Genomic DNA, 22,894 nt, shown 5'->3' on the forward strand with positions numbered 1-22,894 from the left:
AACATAAATTAAGATGTTTTAGATTAAATCTAAGAGCTCACTCAACCTACATCAGTGGTCTCAAACTCAATTCCTGGAGGGCCACAACTCTACATAGTTTAGCTCTAACCACCTCCAACTCACACATGCTTAATAGTTTCTAGGGCTGTTTTTTAATTTCACATCGCTCTTGCCAGGTGTCCTCGGACGAACAAACTCTGGAGATCACGAGAACAGAGAGCGCTCCCTGTGAGAAATGGGATGCTGCGTTCTTCCTGGTGGTCACGTGACCTTCACGTGTTTTAAATGAAAAAATGATTTAAACATTACAGCATTCATACAACGATTTATTGTTTTTTCTCTTTTCAAAATATATACTATGCATAAAAACATTTATAAACATACGTTGCACAATATATGTAAAACATATTTTAATTCGAATTTCAGAAAATAAACACTCTTAATGTGTTTATTCCTTTATTAAGATGTCCATGGTAATGTTAATATTCACCGTTTTATTTAGAAAAACACCTGAGGCAAAAAATTTATATTTCTGAACTTTAATAATAAATCTAAATAAAACGTTGCGCTTCCCACCTCCAGTCACAATGACTTCTGGGACTTCTAGCGTGAGTTCGGTGCTCAAGTCTGCATCGGTGCATCGTTGATATCAAGAACACATCCGGGATGTTTCACGCGTCCTCTTTTTTTTGCGGTCTTGAGTATTGGAATTTAACTTTGGCAGCTGATAATGACGTTAAACGAGGACGCAAGACCGCTGAAGAACACATATTGAGAAACAGCCTAGTAGTCTTGAACACCTTGATTATTTGAATCAGCTGTGTTTGATTAGGGTTGGAGCAAAACTCTGCAGTGCTGCGGCTCTCCAGGTATGGTCATGAGACATTCAAAGTCCAGATAAGGAACCAAAAACATTGTCAAAATATTCCACATCATGTTAAAGGTTTAACTGCAAGACAAAGCTCCAAATAACACTCTTATGTGCCAAAAGAAACAATATTATAGTTCACCTGTACATTCTTACCTACATATTGCCATTACAGTCAGCAGCACAACATGCAAGCATTGCATTAACTGTCGAATACAAAGTTGATTTTACAGTTTTTTTTTGTACTTGATTGAACCACTGCAGTCACAAGGAATGTTTTGACAATATTTTTAATTCTTTTTCTGGGCTTTTACCTTCTCTGAACCTCTGCTCTCTATTGACACACTTGAATGTTACCTAAAATAGCCTAATCTGTGTTCTAAAGCTGAACAAAGATGATCTCGGGGGACTGGAATGACATGAGGGTGAGTAATTATTAATTGGCTGAACTCTCCTTTTACGATTCATTATTAGAGAAGCAAAAGCAAAAACAAATCCTTTTTTTAGTGGACAATTAAATTAAATGTTTATACTATTTATTTTCCACTCTAATTGATTCTTTGTTATTATTTAAGGGTCCATTTGTTTTTAAATTCAATATTGTTGGACTCAAGAATCCAATTAATGTTTAAAACTTGCATTCTTTAAGTGTCAAGCATTAAGATCAATTGCCCCCGTCCTAGAGCAGCTCTGAAAAAAGTCATTTGTTTGCCATAAATCAATTTTTTTAACAACAAGAGGAGACAGATTCTGTTTGTGTTGTGTTTGTTTGCTGTAGATAGTACAGTGCACTATAAAACTAAGGCCATAAATAATACCAGAGAAAAAATAGCATCCTATTTTCCTTGATTACCTGTGCTGAAGGGGACCTCAATGAATGAGCGAGCATATGATGTGAATATCAAACATGAGCATGAATGAAGTGACACAGCTTTCTGCCTGTAAATGAATGAGTGGGAGGATCAAGCGTGAGAAGACCTTCGGGTCTCTTTTGACCAACTGCAGGCTGAGCTTTTCCAATCCCTTCTTCCACAACTGCTCCCACTGCTGGGAGCAGTTCATTCAACATGGACCATTGGTCACTTCCTCAAGCTGTTTAATCATGGGCTAAATTCTAGTCTTTAGAAAAAAGATTCCTAATGATTGCTTTTATGAAGGTAGTCCAGCAAATTCTTTGTTCTCTCAATGATTGCTTTTTTTTCCACTTGCTGGCAATCCTGTGAAAGAGGGATTTGGTAATGCATAATTCGTCACATGGACACGCCACCTGACATACTGTTCTTTATCTCCTACTCCTTTGTAATCTCTCGTTTCTTCAGATGTTTTACAAGACGATATACAAACAGAACAGAACAAGAAGGAATTTCAAATTATGCCATATGTTAAACATCTCTAGATTTTGTAATGGTTATCTGTAGTTTCTTTTTGATTAATATTTAACGGTAAATAAATCAGTGTTTCATTAATCCTATTGATTTCCTTTACAAATATTCTGGCTTATGTAAACCCATGCTAACACTCAATTTCCCTGGGGTGTACTCTGTCTTTGTTATATAAGACAGTGCATATTCAGCAATAAAACTGCCATAGATGGATTTTTGCACAATTACTTTCTCGTTTGTTATTTTAGAAAAATAAAAACAACAACACTTGTTTACAAAAATTAAAATAAAATTTTGTAAACACGAAATGGTCATAATATATTGATCAGAATGGTCCGACATATCAAAATATAATATAAAAAGATATATATTTTGTAATAAATTTAATAAGTAATATTTGCTGTGGTTGCTAGTTTTGACTAAAAATAAAATCAGATGAATTTCAAGTTAATCTCTGGGGGTCAAAATAGCAGCGAATGAAAGGTGACTATTATTCTGATGGCAGTGGATAGAAGGTCTCCAGGAATATTACAGCTAATGAATTAAATCTTCCATGGCAGACCTGGTGCCTTTTTATAAATGAGAGCTGAATTGATATTTATTAGGAGAGAGTCTTTCAATCATCTCTAGTGCAGTTCAGGTGATTCTGAAAGGTTCATAACTTTCCTCGACCTTGGTGTGTCAGAGGGGTGAGTACCCTTATTCCATGATAGAATTCAATCAGGATTACACAAAAAATGGACTTAATGTCTCCCAGAGGAATTGCTTTGTCAGCAATTACAGTCTTACTTTCTGTTCAAACCTACAATATGTAGGTTTTTACAAATTTGCATAATGCAAACCTATGGTCTTTATTGACTGTCCACTAACAAAGCTTGTTTTAACCCTCAATTCCATGAGAGCTAAAAATGGAAACACGAGGTAAAACCAATGGAATGATACCTATTGTATCATTAGGGTGTATTCACTCCAGGAAAGCTCACTAATTCACCTGCTTTGGTCTGGAACATTAAATTTTAAGTTAAGTTTTACACTGCATGCTCTTTTTGCAAGCGAAACAGAATTTGTTAGCAAAACTATTATTGGATATAACTTCTCAATCAGGGAAAAGTGTGCCATGTTTTTATACCCTATTTCCGTCCTTGCTGAACATGACAGATTTCGAAAAGTGCACATATTATAGCAATTGTGAGACTTTATTGAGTGTTTCCAAACTGTGAGATCTACATTTCAAAGTTTCCATTTGAAGCAATGGATTGAACCTTGACTAATTATCCAATGGCTAGTAAATTGTTGTGCATACAGCACTTTCCCATAAGGCAACTCCATTTGCAGAAGCCAGTTAACTCAAAAAGTGCAGGGCTTTCAGTAAATCGATTGAATTGAGGCCAAATCATGTTCACGTCTTAAACGAACTGTACCAGAGTTCACTCTGATACTGAACGAAGACCACCTCTTTAGCTGGGTTTCAGTACAGTTGTTTGGGGAACACCAGTGTGATTTGCCATATTCACAGCTGTTCATAAGATTCGCACCAACGGGAGAAATTACAAGCCCAGGTTTATTCTTTTTTTGTTCTTGGTTTGAGGGCAAAAAGAAGTTAGAAAAAAGCTGAGTGACTGTATACTGTTTCCAAACACTGCTGTAGGCAGTGCTGTAAAAGTATCACGCTGCTCACAGTTACCCCTAAACACAATGATGGCGGCTGAGAAAGAGGATTAGTTTCATAAACATCTCGAAAAAAGCCTTTTCCATCCTGTCACACATCAGTCGAGAAAGCACCACTCTGGCTTGCCACCTCTGTACATTGTTTGTTTCTATTTGATGCAGACAGCGACAAAATTGCATTTCTCATCTGGTTTGTGACTCTTTAAAATCACTCTGTTGGTAATCATACGGGTGTGTAAAGGTGTGCATTCATGTCGCTAACATAGTGTTTGGGCTTTAGATGTTGCTCCAGTCTGACGTCTGTGGATATGAGATACAAATCAAGTGCACACAAAGAAGGCGGAGTTATAGGAGACATCCAGGATTGTATAATCATCACAGAGCAATAGTAGCTCAAAGGGGCTTTTGAGCCCAAGCAAATTCTCCCAAAAAGTTTGCTTTGGTGAGCTGTTTCAAACTGCTGAAATGAACTCAAACCTGGATGTTGTTCAAAATAACATTATTTCAGTTCAGTCTTCTATATTTCGTTTATCAGGGCCTTAACTTGAGGTCAGTTCAATCAAAACAAACCAATCAAACCAAACAATATACACCCTTAAAAAGCTTTCGAAATTGTATTTGATATATATAAAGATCTCATTTCTGACACACCCTGTAAGCAGTAGACCAATCAAAAAAATCTAATGGAAAACTCTAATGGAAAACTCAAATGGTGGATGACTGCTTATCACTCAGTGCTGTAAATGACAATAAGGGGGAGATTGTCACTAATAGGCAAGACTTTCCCTATCCGATGGCATTTAGAAAGGGAAAACGTCAATCAAAGTGTTTCTGAAGTGTGATTATAAAAATAGAATTAATATTTTTTACTATTATATGTTGGCTAAATTTGCATGTTGTCAAACAGCAATGTTTAAACCCCTTATAAAAGTGTTTTTTTTTGCATATAGGTCCCCTTTAAAGTGTCTATCTTATGGTGTCATTCAATTTATGCTATTTTTAAAAATGCATAATCCAAACGGGTAAATTTTTCTTGTAATATCCAAACAGGCACATGACGTCAGATTAATACTGCAAGTTGTAGGGACTTTGCATTTTGTTTGGAAATGAAAATCAGATTGACGTCAGAACCTAAAGTCAGGCAGATGTCAATGTCCAACATCTAACCTAAAATCAACCAAATACCAATGTCTAATGATGTTACAGCTTGTCGTTGTGTGACATTACAGCTTGACTATGACATCAATCAAACGTTGGATTTTGGTTGCCATACTTGACAAATAAATGCCAGTATTTGATGTCAATATGACATTGGTTTAAGATGTTGACTCAACATTGGATTTTGGTTACTTTCCAACACAACCTAACATCAAGCAAATATCAACATCAGACTGGGCCATCTGACTATAGAGACCAGATGCAAGAAAAGAAGCAACATTAAAATATGAATTTTACATTTTAACAAATTTTCACAATATTAATATTTGTAATTGTATTTTATTAATTGTATACTATTTTTAACATTTGAACAGTATTGTATAACATGTCAATAATATGCTTTGTTCCAACAAAAGAGGCCTTCCCTTTTTAGTCCCCTTTTGTGTTGATTCCGACTTTGTTGTTCAAGCACCATTAATGCTAATTATACTGCATGTCTACAATGGTGACTAAAGTGACTGTGATATCATAAAGGGAGCCGCTTAAGTGCTCGCTCATATAAAATTTCTGAATCTGTCCACTATTACAAGCCAATTGCATACATGGTTGAACCACAATATATGTCATGCTCAAGACCAAAGGACTGGCCATGAAATGAGCTAATGCGTTTTATCTCAGTCCAGAGAGCTCCCGCTGTTCTACATTTTGTAAAGCAAGAGCGCTTGTGGTTCAGGAAGTATTATAATGAGCACTCGGTGGAAACCTATTAGCAGCACGTCCCATCAGTCAAGCATGGATTTTCTAAAGAAGTGTGAAGTCATAGTGTATTGAGGAGACCGAGTGCCATCTCACTTCTACTTCCATCTCTACTTCCATTTCTACATCTCACTTGTACAACTTCAATCCCGTTTTAGAATAGAGCGTAGTGGTGTGTCCTTTATCTGTACTTCATGAACTTGTCTGTTTTGTGGAATTCATTTATCTACTAAAGTCATAAATAATATTCATGGCTATCTATCAATCAGTCGCATGCCTGCACCTCCCAAAAAGAGCCGCAATGGAAATCAAACAGGCAATACTACAGAAAGTGGGGTCAAATGAACCCAGAACACACAAGTGTGTGGCCTGCATTATCTTAACTGATGTGGGAGTTCTTAAAGAGATAAATTACGATGCAATTCCGTGCCTGTTTCAAGGCTTCATTGGGATTATTCCCATTGAAGGACCCCCTGGCCCCTGCATTATGACCCTGGAACAGCCTGCAAGGTCGATCCCATTAACATCATTGCCTATGAGGAGACGCATTGCCTGTAGTAGTTTTTTCTATTACGAAACCTCATCCAGCAGCTTCCAATAAATCTATAAAATGTGTTACATGAGCTCTGGGATTAAATGTTTTGTTTTGCAGCACAAAGACAAAAACAATGTCATCAACAAACTTCACTCACAATCCTTTGCCTTGGTCCCTGATTTATCAGGGGTCGCCACAGTGGAGTGAACTGCCTGTTAATCTGACCTATTTTTTATGTGGTAGATGCCCTTCTAGCCACAGCCCAGCAGTGGTAAACACCCATACAATCTCTTATTCACATATTCATTAAACACGGCCAATTTTGATTACCCAATTCACATATACTGCATGTCTTTGGACGGTGGGGGAAACCAGAGCACCTAGAACACGGGGCTGGTACAAGTGCCTTCTTGCTGTGAGGCGACAGTTCTAAAAACTGAGCCACCGCGCTGCCCCATAAACAAACATACTAAAGAAAATTTTCAAAGTTTTCTGTAGTCAACAAATATATGCACATTTACAGTATACTACAAACAAATAAGTCATTGGTTTAGCTTGATTTAATTATGACATACTTTTCCACTCATTAGAATCACTTTATTTCAACTGACTTTAGGCAAATCAAACTTGGGTAAAATTAATTTTGATCCAGTGATGTCAAGTCATTTTCATTCAAACTACTTTGTTTATTAAACCTGTCTGGAACACAGTTTACTCTTAAAGAGCCGATGAACCTTAATCACTCATTTTGGAAAACCAGAATTGTCTGTTAATTATTGCATCTCAAACTCACCAACTACTTTAAAAAAGCTTTTTGTTGACTGAGACTGTTCTCAGAATCACTCACTGAAGCAAAAAACATCAGTGTTGTTAATAAAGCTAACACTCAAAGTATGTCTGCTACTCTTTTGAAAGGCAGTGACCCTAAACTTAATCAGTAACCTCATCTTAATTGAAACTTGTCTAAACCATTAAATTAAGTGAACTGAGCTCCAACACATTTTTCTTTCAACTTAATGCACCTAGATTACTTTTACTGTTAACATTATTCCCTCGCAAACATGCTGGGAACGACACATCTACTAAGTAGGTAGTTACAATAACACAATTTCAATGAAGAAATAAAAATTTTGTATTATATTGTTATATTTTAGATTAGATAAAATTAAAATGTCTTTTCTTAAAAAAAATACTTAACCTTAGTGTGAAAAGTATTAGTCCATAAAATTGAATGCAAAATTAAATAAAATATTTAAATGTGTTTCATTTTAATTTCATTCATTCATTCATTCATTCATTCATTCATTCATTCATTCATTCATTTTCTTTTTGGCTTAGTCCCTTCACTTTAAATTTAATTAAATTTAAATTAAAGGGATTGTTCGCTAAAAAATGTAATTTTAAAAAAGAAAACCACCCATGTCCACTCTGACGTTTCACCTAGCGTTCCTGAAAAGTTATCTTTTCACACTACACTGCTGAAAATGCACATCATGTGACCACACACACACACACTCTGCATTGTATGTACGCGTCTGAACTCCAGGCAGGTAGCGGGTGCTTTGAGCCCACCTCTCCAGATGAGAGCAGTGCACGTTAGACATGTCATCAAGGATCTTCCCACTAGGAAGGAGTTTCATCCCACTATAGTTTTTTATAATTTGTTAAACTTGATATTTAATTCATCTTGTCTATCTAAGGACTCTTTGGTCTGAATTTATTACTTGTTCTCAGGTAACACAAAGATAAGTTCATATATTAATGTAACAACGTACACTGATTCTGCATATTTGACTGATTGCTTGCCTTTATTTTCTATAATGTATAAACTTTGTATGTTGCACTTTTGTAATGCCCATTATTGATTATTAAAACTGATATTTAGCAAAAGAGACAGGGTATGTTTTGTATTTTCAAGGAAAATTAAAGAAGGCAGTTATGTTATAGGCTCCACTTTGATATAAATATGAAGATGTCGGTCATATAATGTATAGCTACAAAACGTAGCAACTTTTTTGGTGTCTGCTAAGTTGTTAATATCAAAATGAAAACAGGCAGTTCCTTGTATCATGTCTTATTTTAATTTTAAGATAGTTAAACGACATAGCCAGGAAAGGTTTACCCGATGTGTCCTCATAAGTTTGTTTTCCATATCAAACTTCCGAAGTCTGAACTAGCCACAGTTCATGCAAGACTGAACTTTGTGCACTTAATTTTGAGGAAAAAGCCCCAATGAGATCGAATGCAGTCGAATGTCTGCATCCACACCTCCGTTTTCAGGTGTCTCTGTTTTCCCCCATCCACCCTGACACGGTGGATTTTTAAAACCATTGTGGTCTCTTCAGTGTTTTCAAAACGCTCAGGGGGGTGATCAATATTTGTTTTTGTATAATTGACCTTCTGTGATTGGACTGTTCTCATTCCACTCGTCAGTTGACTGCAGCTCGTTAGTTGACTGAAAGGTATCAATAAATGTGAAAGCAAGCACAATTTTTTCGAGATGAAAGAAAATTCCCTTTTATCTTTACAAAGATACTCATTCACAAGGCGTTTGAATCTAGAATCAAGGAGCTTAGACTGAGATGACTAATTTTAACCAGAAGGTCATTGAGAAATGTGCAAGCCAGAAAGAAAGGAGAGCAAAATTAGTTTTCAAGTAGTGCTACTGGCCAGTGATTAGGCCAAATTTTTGTATGTGTGTATGTGTGTGTTTGCATGTGTGCGTGATTAATGATTTCGTTATTGCTTCATTACTAATAATACAAAATTTTCACTAATAATTACTAAATAAATAAGTCATTGCATGCTTTAGCAGTCATATATTACCTGCTAAATAAATCACTTGATATATGGCTTTTCTGGCCCATTTTCGGTATGATTTTATGACTGTTTCCACTGTCAAAAGGTACCAAAAAAAGGAAACTGTAGCATACAATTTTTTGGGTACCCTTTCCAAAGGGTATTTTGCACAACAAAAAGCTACCAAAAAGTGGAGCGAGGCATGCAGCTGAATGCAATTGATTTACAGAGATACGCCACTAGCTCGTGCACAAGCCAGGAGAATAAAAACAAAGGAGGCGCCATTTTTAAATACACAGCCAAGGCATTACACCATAATGCTATATACATATAATAACGAGCCATGGTTGACTTGAGCTTAAACAAACTTTATCGTTGTCTTGATTAACCAATACAAAGCCAAGAAGAAGAGCACAGTTTATCCTGTGCTATAGTTGTTTACAAGGCTGTCTAAAGCTCGAGCGGTTTCGCTTTCTCGCGTGTGCTCCCCGCACGTCTACATTTGAAACAACGAACCTTTTGAGCTGATGAAAATAAACTGCGTGTGATTATTGAAGTGCTTCTGACATCTTTCAGTGCATCTTACACCTTTCAGTAGCAGACAAACATGAGAGTGACACGCAAAAAAACAAAGGAACAAATGATTGTTTCAGCAACCTAAAACATGAAAAAACTGCCATGTTTAACTATTATTATCACCTTTTGGACTCTTATGAACTTGAAAGATTTAATTTCTCAGAAGAGGTTACATGTGCTGGTGAAGAATAAGATACAGATGAAAGGTTTGCACTGACTGTGTGCTGTATGTTGCATGTTGTTTTTGAACCCAAATAAGGACTACATGTATGTTGTGTGTAGTTTTATATATTTATAGTTTTTTAATAACTCATTTCTAATAACTAATGTATTTTATCTTTGCCATGATGACAGTAAATAATATTTTACTAGATATTTTTCAAGACACTTCTATACAGCTTAAAGTGACATTTAAAGGCTTAACTAGGTTAATTATGTTAACTAGGCAGGTTAGGGTAATTAGGCAAGTGATTGTATAACGATGGTTTGTTCTCTAGACTATCGATAAAAAAAATTTGCTTAAAGGGGCTAATACTTTTGACCTTAAAATGTTTTAAAAAAAAATTCTAACTGATTTTATTCAAGCTGAAATAAAACAAATAAGACTTTCTTCAGAAGAAAAAAATATTATCAGACATATTGTGAAAATTTTCTTGCTCAGTTAAACATAATTTGGGAAATATTAAAAAAAAAAATTCAAAGAGGGCCTAATAATTCCGACTTTAACTGTATGTTGCATTTATTTATTTATTTTATATAATTTCAGACCGTTGGTACCCTTTTGGCAGTGGAAATGCAAGCCTGATAAAGGTGACCAGTACCATACTTGACTGTTCCACTCAGTGGAAAAAGGCCATTACACTCCTGCATTTTTCCAGTTGTTTGCACCAAATTTTTTTTTTTTTTGCACCAACTGCCACTGATTTTGGGTATTTTATTCTGAGTAAAATCTAATTATAATTAATTAGCCAATGAAAGTTATTTTAAATAATTTAATTACACTTTTAGCCTGAGCAAAATCAAATTTTAGAAGACAAAAGTAACATATTTTGCTCAAAATTAATTCAGACATTTAGACTCGAAATTTACTTATTTAAAATGGACTTCCAGTCAGAATAATACATATTAGGTTTGCAGACACTTCTGATTGAAATCACTGAAATATTCACAAAGAGTTTTCCAAGACCAGATCAAATAATCAAAGAGCCATGTAAGTACAGCCAAGCTGGCTGATGTTTCTCAGACTGGTTTGTGTCATTTGAATGTGAGCAAGGAGAGCAAATAAATAAAAGAATTCCACTTCAACCACTGCTTATGAAGACATAAGTCTCACTGACTGCTCAGACAAGCTTAAGAGGCTTTGGTCTTGTCTCATCCAGCCAATTCAAGAAAGTTGAGCAAGCAGCTTTGAACCTCCTATCTTTCTCACATCCCAAGTTCAGTGTAGATCTAAATACACCCAAATGCACTGAAGCATTCAACATCTACTTGCTTTATGGACCCAATGCTTTAGTCACCCATCACCTCTTTCAAACCAGACTTATGAACTTCCAATGTTTATGTTCTTCCAATGGGAATCTAACATCCAATCAGCAGCCAGTCACCAGGGACAGTCATGTAATTTCCCATCTTGACCTGGTGTGCTGCGTACAAGTAAAATGACCCAGACCAAACCAGTCTGTCTGTCAACCTAGAGAGCGTATTGACTGAGTACACATCACATTATGGACACTAAAAGAGCAAGCGCTGCCAAGCCATATCGATCGGCCACTTTGTACATTATTGTGCCTGATGCACCTTGGAGAGTGGGACATTTTGCTGTCCAGCGTCATCAATACACGCTACACTGATTGGCTTACTTCTTAAGTTCGGATTCATTCCGGTAATTATGACTGGGAAAATGCTGAAGGATCATTCATTGAATATTGCTATTGACGGAGTCAGATGATCTATTAAAAAGCAATAGGAATGTACGATAGCTGTTCCAGCAGGGAGGAGAAAAGAAAGATGCTGTCGTTGTGGAGTATGGCATTGTAAAGATTTAAATGGATTGATGAGATTAAAGGCCAGCATATTATAATATTGTTCTGTGCTAGTTATAAAATGGTAATGTAAACCTAAAAAAACATTTTCTTCTGCTTCAAACTACCCATTTCTGGGTGTCCCTACAAGGTATTACAATTTGATAAATCAATCATGAGAAAATTAAGGCCCTTAAAAGGTTTTAAAAAGTCTTAATCCTTTTTATGATGTCTTAAATTTTGTTCAAGCGTTGTTCAAAGTGTTTGACTCCAAAAAAGCATAAATATATTTATTTTTCTCGATTGGTTCGGGCCGGGTGCGTCAGGCCAGGCTCCTCTGTCCAGGTGATGTCAAGTCCCTAATCTATACCACATGCAAATTTTCTGTGAACTTTATATTTCTATCAAAAACATATATTTTTGTGAGAAATACAATATATTTACATGCAAATAAAGCTTTTTTTGTGGGGAAATGTAAACCATGTTTAAGGGAGCAAAAGGATTCTGTGAGAGACTGCAAAGATTCTCATGGGACACAACAGTTCTGTGGGTAAATGCAAAGATTTTTGGTGGAGCATGAGTGAAAAAAAACAGTTTAATAAGTTCTACAATTAAACTCTGATTCACTCGGAACTCAGAAGTTATGCAAGTGAATACAAGAGTTCTTGGAGGATTGCAAAAATTACGAGAGGAAATATTAGAAATATTATCAGGGAAAAAAAGGTTTACGATTGAACGCATGCATTTTCAAGCAATGCAAGTTCTGTGCATATTTATTTCCTATTTATCACACCAGTCCTGGCATCAGCTTCAAACCTTTAAGTCAGAGTGCGACTGTCCAGGAATGTGAATGAGAGCACCTTTTAAAACACAGCCTCATTCTGAAGTTATCAGTTTATAAGCATTGATTTATCCAGATGAGTCTCGGCTGTTTAAAATGTATGCGGCCAAGTTAAACGAATACTAATGTTGCTGATCTTCCGGAGGTCAGTCCATGTTTGACTGCCATGCTGATGTGATTGGCAGCGGCTATACTGAATCAGTCCCAGGCTAATCTTTACAGTGTTGATACCCCAGAGACTCTATTGACAGGGCTATGAAAATTTTGGATATACAAGCTCCAAGCTTTTAAGGGCTTTGGGAGCTGAGCCAATCCCATTCGATCTCAGCCTTAAGAGAAATGGCCGATGATCCATAAAGCACAAGGAAAAAGCGCCGAAAAATAAAGTCAGGAGTGTCAAGTGGTCCGCTAGATGATACAGAGATATGCTTCACTAAACACTCGGTCTACAAATTACACCGCTTTCTCAAAGACCTGACAACCCCACTGTGGATTTCCTGAATGCACGAGAGAAATCCATCGATATACTTGATTAAATTCAGTCCTTTGTGTGTCATGCTCTGGCTGTTTTCAATTAATGATGCTAATGAAGACAACCTTTAGCCTCTTCATCTTTCTTTAACAATTGCTAATATAATCAATAACAGTCCCGACATGCTTTGCTGAATATTTCATCAGCGCTCCGAATGTTCCTCTAAACGAGGCCCTTAATCTAAAACGCAGTAATACAGATATCACTAATCGCTTTCCAGACGTAAGAAAAAGACAGAAGTGCAAACAAAACATCGCGTTTTTTAAAATCAATTTGACAAATGAGTGCCATGTATAATTGATGCCGTCTTGTAAGAGGTTGCGGGGAAACCCTGGAGCCATGGCTTCTAGTGTAATGACTTTCCAATGGGTAAATCTAATCAGACTGAAAGTGCTAGCTATTAGCTCTCATTGACTTGCCTTGCTCTTCACAGCACCGCTGGCATTGTCTCTGTCTAAACCTCGAGTCGGTTGTATCTGACATCTTCTTTACGATGCTGGTCCTTTTCTTTTTGACAGATGCCAATATTATTGATACAGGCTTCTCTTTAAGCTTTCGGCTAAGGCTCACTGAGAACAATCTAGCCTTGACTTTCACTGCAATCCTTTGAGCACAGCAGTAAATACCCATGTAAATATTTTGTGATGGGTGTGGGGGAGTAAAAGAAAAGACTAGCTGTCATATACTGGAAGGTAAGCAAATTTTGTAAAAACAGTGGTGAACCTGCCTATACAGTATAGCTTTATATTTTTAGCTGTCAAATTAAAATATTAAAAGATTAATCAGATAAATAAGACAAAGAATAATAATATAAAACCCCATATGTGATTGCATAGATTTGTTTCGAAATGTCAATTGTTTTCTCCCAAGATGTTTAATGCAAACAGTATTGTTATAGCTACAGCTAAACTAAAACTACTACAGGTGATTTTGTAAAATATTAGATAGAATAAAGCTAAAATAAAATAAAATTTTACATTATCACTTTACAAGTATGTTATAGCATAGGTTTTTCCAGATTTAACATATTTATTTTGCCTTGGCATCTTAATTGAAAACAGTTTAAGGTAAAATTCTAAAATTACTAAAGCTCAGTTGGAAATAATCAGTGTTGGGGTAAAACGTTATAAATAATGCATGTTACGTAATAATATTACTTTTCCAAAGTTACAAGTAAAGTAACACATTAATTTTAAAAATATGTAATATTATTTGAATTACTTTTTACTTTGCTTAATTTGCTTTTACAAAATGTGTTGAGGAATAAAAATGACCTTTGTCAGGTTGAACAGTCAGCTCGCACTCATTATTATCAGATCTCTTTTTTTTTTTACAGCAGACGAGTCAATTTACTTTTCTAGTAACTGAATAACTCAGGATATTGGTTTATTTCGAGTATGAGGTGGTATCCGTTATGTTAGTATTGAAGACGCAAACAGTTTCACCTAAAAGATCTGGTTAAAGCAAACGATTCATTCGCGAATCGCCCGTCATCACTACAGACAGTTGGAAACAGAAACATAGCAGGCTGTAGACTTACATTTTTGCAATGGATTTTTGTTATTTTGAACTCATCGAAGAAAAGAAGTTGGATGTTTTTTGTGTAGATTTTGTGCAAGTAAAACTGTTGACACCTGCAAGAAACACGACATCAAAAAAACAAAACTGGATGCAAAGCACTACACCTGCACCCCACCTCCTGCTAAACAACAAATGATTGACATCTGTTCACATTCTCCAGGCAAAACAATTACTTTGACTAAACTAAAAAAAATGGTTATAGCTTTTATTGTTGAGGAGAAGCAGCCACTGCCTACTGTAGAAGCGACTACGTTTTGTGATATAGCAAGATTATATTTTCTCTTTTGGGAAAGGATTTACGCATTTGTTAAGGCCACGTAAAGCTATTTATTCAATGTATAAAGCTCAAAGATTTATTTTGATTTGGGGATTTTTTTTAATCGTCTTACTGTTTATTTTGTCATTAAACATTTTAAAGGTTTAAAATCTGTTTTTGCCGTAATAAAAATTAGTTCATGTTTGTAGCCTACTTATTTTATTGCAATCTTTATCTTAATGGAAAGTGAATTGACTTAATAACACAATCTATAAAAAAAAAACACATTACTTAAATGCTTTCATCAATCCGTATATACAGCATGCATGGCTCTAGGCTCAGAAAGTTCTCAAAATATAATATTATCCTACATTTTTTAAAGGAAAATGAAGGTGTAGGATATAGTGGTTGCTAAAGACAGATAAAAAGGTGAAAAAACACCTGCAAGTTCTGAAAGAGATCAAACCTCAACCAGGTAAGGAAAAGTAACGCAAAAGTAACTCAAAAGTAATATAATGCATTACTTTCCATAAAAAGTTACTAAGGCAATAGTTACTTTTTTGGCGGAGCACCTCAATATTGTATTGCACTACTTTCAAAAGTAACTTTCCACAACATTGCAAATAATACCAAATGCAAACCATACATATATATATATATATATATATATATATATATATATATATATATATATATATATATATATATATATATATATATATATATATTTTTTTTTTTTTTTTTTTTTTTTTAACAACCAAACAACCAGTGAGCTACAAACAAAAATTTCAAAAGAATTATTGAAAAGAAGACAATTTGAGCTCTACAAATGTCCATCTGGAAAGTTTCATGCTAATAAATATAAATAGAAAGGTATACATTATGAAGTTATAAGAGAAAGAAATTGTACATGTTCAATATTTGTTTTTCTATAGACAAACACATGAAATAATTTATGTAATAACCTTGAAAGCCAAATGTCTCATGAGATTATATTTCAAATTTGATGAAGATAGCATGCAAAATAGGATTTCTTCAAAAAGTTGAAAGAGTTAGAGGCATTTTCTCAAAAATGACCTTCCCAAACTATAACAGTAACAGTTGCTGAATAATTAGGTCTACATTTACAGTTCATGTATCGTTGGAAAGAAAATACTTTGGGCTTTATTATCCATAATCTACAGTTTATAACGCTAGATGAAGTAAAAAAGAAAATTGCAATTTACAAAAGGTTTTATTTGTTATGAGTTAACTACAGTACATGTAACATGAAACACTTTTAGCTTAGCTTATCGTAAATTCTTGAATCGGATTTGATCATTAGTGTCTCGCTCAAAATTGACCAAAGAGTTGTTTAATACAGTACTTCAAAACTTCCTTTAAATGAACATGTCTATAGCAGGTGCAATGATATTAGGTAGCGCTTGAAAATAGTCTCCAGAACCAAGCCGTACACTTGCACCCCAGTTAGAATCTGAGTAATATCATTGTGCCTGCTGCAGCCATAATATGGCAAAGTTCCTTGATTACACTGGAATGAGAGTATAGTTCCTAGCCATATTGGCCTAGAAACTATCAACTTTTCTATTTTTTTGTCAGACTTGGTACACATTGTAACTACAGAAGAGTCAAGCTTAAATAGGAAAATTATCAAAACTCAAAGTTTTGAGTGAGATACTAATGGTCTAATCTGATTCAATGTTCTATGCTAAGCTAAGGTAAACTGCTCTCGTCTGACCAGAAGATCAGCTAAATGGATTTAAAAATGTTAAGTGAAATGTTAAACTTTATAGTTTTTTTTTCTATTTTCAAAAAAGTGGAGCGTTCCAACTATTTTTTTAATCCGTTTTTTAGTAGGTGCTTTATAGATGTTTTCTGATTGCCAATATACATTAAATGACAATCATAGTGTTCAAAAATGGACGCAGATTCTTAAGTATCATTAAAAACTCATTCTTGCTCATTACTTTTATTTGAATTTTTGGAAATTCCTTGTAATGAAGACTAAGGTGCAGTATGTAGGTTTGAGAACCAGTGGTTAAATTAGGGATTGCATCACTGGTTCAAAACATGCAAAACCAGGTTGCCAGATAAAAGACACTAACAAAGGTTGATTTAAATCGTGTTGTAAATAAAAGCGATGGATAGAAGGTTTAATATGTATTAATTAGATTGTAAACTTTATGATTCTTTTAGAGTGCAGTGAGTGCACTACTCTGTGCTTCTGAGTGGCTGTATTTAAATTTTTGTTGTGTTTCATCTGGTGCAAACAACCCAATTTCTTATCACTGCAAATCTCATTACGTAGTGTGTTGTTAGGACACAGGGTTACAATCTAATCTAGTCATAATATTTATATTATGTGATAATTAATAACCACCTTATGTGGAACTGCACCTCATGCGGAACTGAAATCTGCATCTCATTTTGGAGACTGTTACTGTCCACCGGAGGTTGCATTTTTGGTCACAGATGCATGCTTTAAGAGCCTTCTCGACTGAATGAATCACACCAAGGCAACCCGGTGGATATTTGGACCAAAACAAAGACAGACATTCTGGCACGTAACGCACATTTTCAAAGCACCTTTAAGAGTGTCACTATTTGGAAAACCAGCCCAATTCAATGATTAGTCCACAAATTGAATGTAAAATGTACCAATTTATGGTATCTTTGCTAATGAAGTTCGAAGTATTGTTTTTTTTACAGTAGTAGTTTGAGTGTTAAAATGAGGCACAACCAAATGTACCAAAAGACTTAAGAAATCAAAAACACTTTATCATGCACATCATATTCCACTATCACTTACAGTAATTTAAACTCATCCAGCTACATTCAAAGAAGAACACTTTACATTTTAGATTCTTTTTTGTCTTGTAACTATGCAACAGCACTCTTGGGGTTCAATCAATCTATACCTTAAATTGTGAAGCTCAGTTCATGAGCAGCATCTCCAGCTGTGTGGGCTGATAGGACATGAAAGGAACCGTAATGAATAACAGATTCACTCCCACTCACTGGTCATCCTTCTTTCCTTCCTTCCTGTCTTTCCTTCTTTCTTTGGGATGTTTTGCAGGCTATCGGCGTTGCAGAAACACAGAGCAGAGCTGCGAGCTACTGCATTGTGGGAAGAGATGCCTGTGTAACTTTAACTAATTGGTGTTTCTATTCACTGTGAAGCTTTTTCTGAGATGGATGACTTGAGATTTCCCTTTCTCACATTCCACACACTCTCCTCTGGTGCTTTTCCAAGTAATGATAGCCTCTTAAATACCATCTCTCTCGGTCTGCCATCTGTTCTCGTGACTTAGTCAATGTCTGGGGCTGGGTTTTGCATTTTTCTAAATCCTTCTGGTCTTGCAAGCACCGTGCCACCTACTGTACAGCAAGTATGCACATTCTACTGTAAATCTGAACCAGTACATGAAGCTTATGAGACAGAGGAAATTAGACCTTTTGTAGTGAACATGAGAATCAAAAGAGTCTTTCTACAAAATAACTCTCTTATTTAATAATGGTGATGAGTTTGAGTTTAATTTAAGCTATTAAGGCCCATTGAATGTATTTTTCACAGTATTATTCAGGTTTCACTCTTTAAAAAACTGCTTATTTGTATATTTAAAACATTTCTATCTGGTTCTTGAATCTGATTGGCTGATAGCTCTGCAAAATTCTGCAATATCAGAACTCGTACAGCCTCCTTACCCTTCAGTATTACTCCGCTCACATAGAGTGACAGAACATCAATAAACTCACTTAAGTTTGACAAATATTGTAGCTGTTGAACAACATAATGTATTTTTGAGGCTTTTGGTATATAATATAATATAATATAATATAATATAATGTAATGTAATGTAATGTAATGTAATGTAATGTAATGTAATGTAATATAATATAATTAATATAATATAAAATATTTGTAATTATTATTATTATTATTATTATTATCATTATTATTATTATTCATTAATTCATTTTCTTGTCGGCTTAGTCCCTTTATTAATCCAGGGTCGCCACAGCGGAATGAACCGCAAACTTATCCAGCAATGTTTTACGCAGCGCATGCCCTTCAAGCCACATTCCATCTCTGGGAAATATTATTATTATTATTATTATTATTATTATTATTATTTGAAAACAGTAAAGTATATTTTTTAAAACAAAAATATTACATTTATTCATTCATTTTTTTTTATCTGGGGTTGCCAAAGCGAAATGAACCGCCAATTTATCAATTTACTCTGTATATGTTTTACAGAGTAGATGCCCTTCCAGCTGCAACCCATCACTGGGACTGTGGGGGAAACCGGAGCACCCAGAGGAAACCCATGTGAACACAGGAAGAACATGCAAACTCCACACAGAAATGCCAAATGACCCAACCGAGGCTTGGAACCAGTGACCTACTTGCTGTGAGGCAATCATGCTACCCACTGTGCCACCTTTCAATTTCAAACAATAATATTACATTTGTAAAATTAACACACTATAAACACATTTTAATTGCAAATTTACTAATAAAGTGTGTAAACTTATCAGGTGGAAGTGGGGTTTCATTCATTTTAACTCTCAAATAATTGAAAAAAATTAAAAAATAAATAAAAAATTTAATCAATCAATAATTAAAATAATCTATAAGTAGGTAACTAAGTAAATAAATAAAAATATTAATTAAATAATTAATTAATAAATATATAATAACACAATATAATATAACCTGAAAAGGTTTTTGTGTTACTAAACATATTTAAAAATACATTTAAAAATATTATTTAAAGCAACAAATCAGCATTTTTGAATAATTTCTAAAGCATTGCGTAATAGTGTAAAACTTAAAAATTTATCAATATAGAAAATGAGCGTCTATAACATTAATAATACACTATTAAAATATATTTAAAGTGGATCAAATCCTTTCCTCAGAGTTGTCCTAAAAAAATATTTCCTCGCTCTTGTCTTAGGACTTCTTTGATTAACTTATTTGATCCACTTAAAATGTAATATTACTGTTTTTATTATTCAAATAAATACTGATTATAAAAAACACATAAGGCATGTTCTCTCAAGAACAAAAAAACAGCAACTTTTAAAAATGTTGCAATATTTTTACACAATTATTTTTGCCCTTTAGTGTAATATAAAGACTGAAATACAATCTAACTTTTGTGTAATACAGCTCTGTGACAGCGACAACAATAGCAGCACAAATAAGAAAACTAAGTCGGTATGGATTTGAACTTGAAGTTGTCAGTGCTCAAATGCATTGCAGGATTTTGTGCTGTCACATTACTGTATCGTACTGTACAAATACTGTCATTTACAATTTTGTTTTGCACCTACTACTGTATGCAGTTATTGAACCTGCAGGAGGAGCCGAGCAGAAATGCAAAATAATGCAGAGAGAATCTCACATCCCTTTTCCGGAGACGTGCGATTAAGATGTTAAGATTCGACGACTAGAAATGACATGATTATCAGTAATGGAATCGGGCTCTGTTTATTTCCTCTTTTTGTATATATGTCTCAATTCTGCCCCATCATCTTCCATGCAATCACTGTTGCAAATCGTCCCCATGACATTTATGACAGATGCGCTGCTGAATACAGAGCTTGCAGGTTTTTATATGAACATTGATTAAATTGTGTCTCTCTGAATTGTGCTTTCATGTGCATCCGGAGAGTAAATGACTGTTTCAATAGTCACACTAGTACAGAGCAGATACCAGTGGAAAATTAAATAAAATAAAATAAAACAAATCAAAATAAAAAATAAATAAACAAATACATATATAAACAAATAAAATAAATAATAAAATAAAAAAGAAATAAAATAAGAAATAAAAAGAAATAGGTGACACAGTGGCACAGTTGGTAGTGGTGTCGCCTTACAGCAAGAAGGTTGCTGGTTTGAGCCTCAGCTGGGTTAGATGGCATTACTGTGTGGAGTTTGCATGTTCTCCCTGCTTTTGCGTAGATTTCCTCTGGGTGCTCCGGTTTCCCCCACAGTCCAAAGACATGCTGTACAGGTGAATTGGGTAAGCTAAATTGTCCGTAGTGAATGAGTGTGAATGAGTGTGTGTGGATGTTTCCCAGAGATGGGTGGCGGCTAGGAGGGCATTTGCTGCTTAAAAACGTGCTGGATAAGTTGGTGGTTCATTCCGCTGTGGCGACCCCGGATTAATAAAGGGACTAAGACGAAAAGAAAATGAACACTTTATCACATAGGGCTATGCATTTTTGTATTTTGTTTTCCCTTAATAATAATAATAACCATCATTTAAAACTGTATGATGTAGGCATGGGGCGATATCAGTTTTCAAGGTATATCGCAGTTTGAAAAAGTCCAGGTTTTAAAGCCGCCAAAATTTTCTGTAATACCTTTCCTAAGGTGTGTGTAAGATTTTTAAATTACTTTTTTTATGCCAACAGTATGTTAAGCAGAAAAGATATCCAAAGATGTAATTTCAAATTGTAAAGAAATCTGTGTGTTTGAAACTAATGAAGACAGTAGAAGTCAATGATTCATTTTTATTATTTAGCCTGACATGTTTACTGCTCCAAAATATTATAAATATTTTAAAAAAATAAACATTTTTTTTTTTACCCAGACATTTTATAAGAATATATTTTAGAGCAATAATCCAATACCAAGATTTCATGAAGTTATGATATTTTTTTGCAAGGTTACCGTCAGAATCTTATACCAGCCCATGCCTAGTATGATGTGTTGTCTTGTCATCTTTGACTAATATTTAATTTTGTTTGATGATCTGAAAATCGGACTAACATGTAGCAAAAAATAAAGAAAAACAATCAGTAATAGGGAAAAACTTTTTCAGATCACTGTCATTTTCATTTTAAATGGTATATTTTGCCAGTCTTTCAAACCACTTATACCCATTTGTCAGAAAGAAGTATTTAAACATTTATTTGGAATATTTAGTGTGACCACATTTTTCTTTATACATTTTAATAAATATAGATATTAAGTTATTTATTTAAAATGCCATATTCCAGCATGTTTTACGCTGTGGATGCTTTTCAAGCCGCAACCCAGTATTGGGAAACTCTCATACACACTCATTTACAACACTTACTCGCTACGGCCAATTTAGTTTATTTTATTCAACTATAGCACTTGTCTTTGTACTGTCGGGGAAACTGGAACACCCATGCAAACACAGAAAGAACATGCAAACTCCACACAGAAATGCCAACGGACCCACCCATGACTCAAACCAGAGACCTTCTTGCTGTGAGGCGACACTGATAACCACTGAGCCAACATGCTGCCAAATTTGGAATTTTTAATTTTAATTTTGTGTATAATATCAATTTCCCTATTGCTATTTATGACAACATTGTATGAAATGTAAAATGACTAACACAAAACAAAAAACAAAAATTTTAACTGGTTGTTTTATTCCCATTACTAGAAAATCTAGTAACACAATGTTTTTGAAAGCTCTGTGTTGTCGATAAAACCTCCTTTCTCCCATATTTTGATATTTTATATACATAAGAATTATTGAAAACATTCAAATCGACACCTTTCTTGAATTTATAATGCTTTCCATGTATATCAGATCATTTTTTAATTAAAGTTTTTAATTTAATTTAATCAATAAATCAAAATAGGTTGAATCTATTCTCACTTATTCTTACAAAACATCCTGTCCTCAATGTGATCATGTGCTTTGAGAAGAGAGAGAATAGGCACTGATGAATATAAAACATAATTGGATACCCGAAATAAATAAATAAATAATATAACCATAAATTTTAAGCACCATAAGATTTATGGATGCATCTCCATAGCCAGGCACGTTCTCTGATCACTGGCTGCACTGATTGAGAACTGATTTCATTTTATTAGTCATTGTTGCTGCTAATGTAACAATTACTCTTAAGTTCCTAT

General features: G+C 34.6%; 2 protein-coding genes across 7 annotated transcripts in view; one reads left to right on the forward strand and one right to left on the reverse strand.

The window, feature by feature from the left end:
- The window catches only part of trpa1b (transient receptor potential cation channel, subfamily A, member 1b), a 347,938-nt gene that overhangs the window by 14,750 nt on the left and 310,294 nt on the right, over positions 1-22,894 (forward strand). The window lies entirely within an intron of this gene.
- Positions 1-22,894, reverse strand: part of kcnb2b (potassium voltage-gated channel subfamily B member 2b) — a 199,766-nt gene that overhangs the window by 3,226 nt on the left and 173,646 nt on the right. The window lies entirely within an intron of this gene.

Source organism: Danio rerio, chromosome 24 (assembly GCF_052040795.2).
Source record: "Danio rerio strain M-AB ecotype USA chromosome 24, GRCz13ab, whole genome shotgun sequence".
Lineage (NCBI taxonomy): Eukaryota > Metazoa > Chordata > Actinopteri > Cypriniformes > Danionidae > Danio > Danio rerio.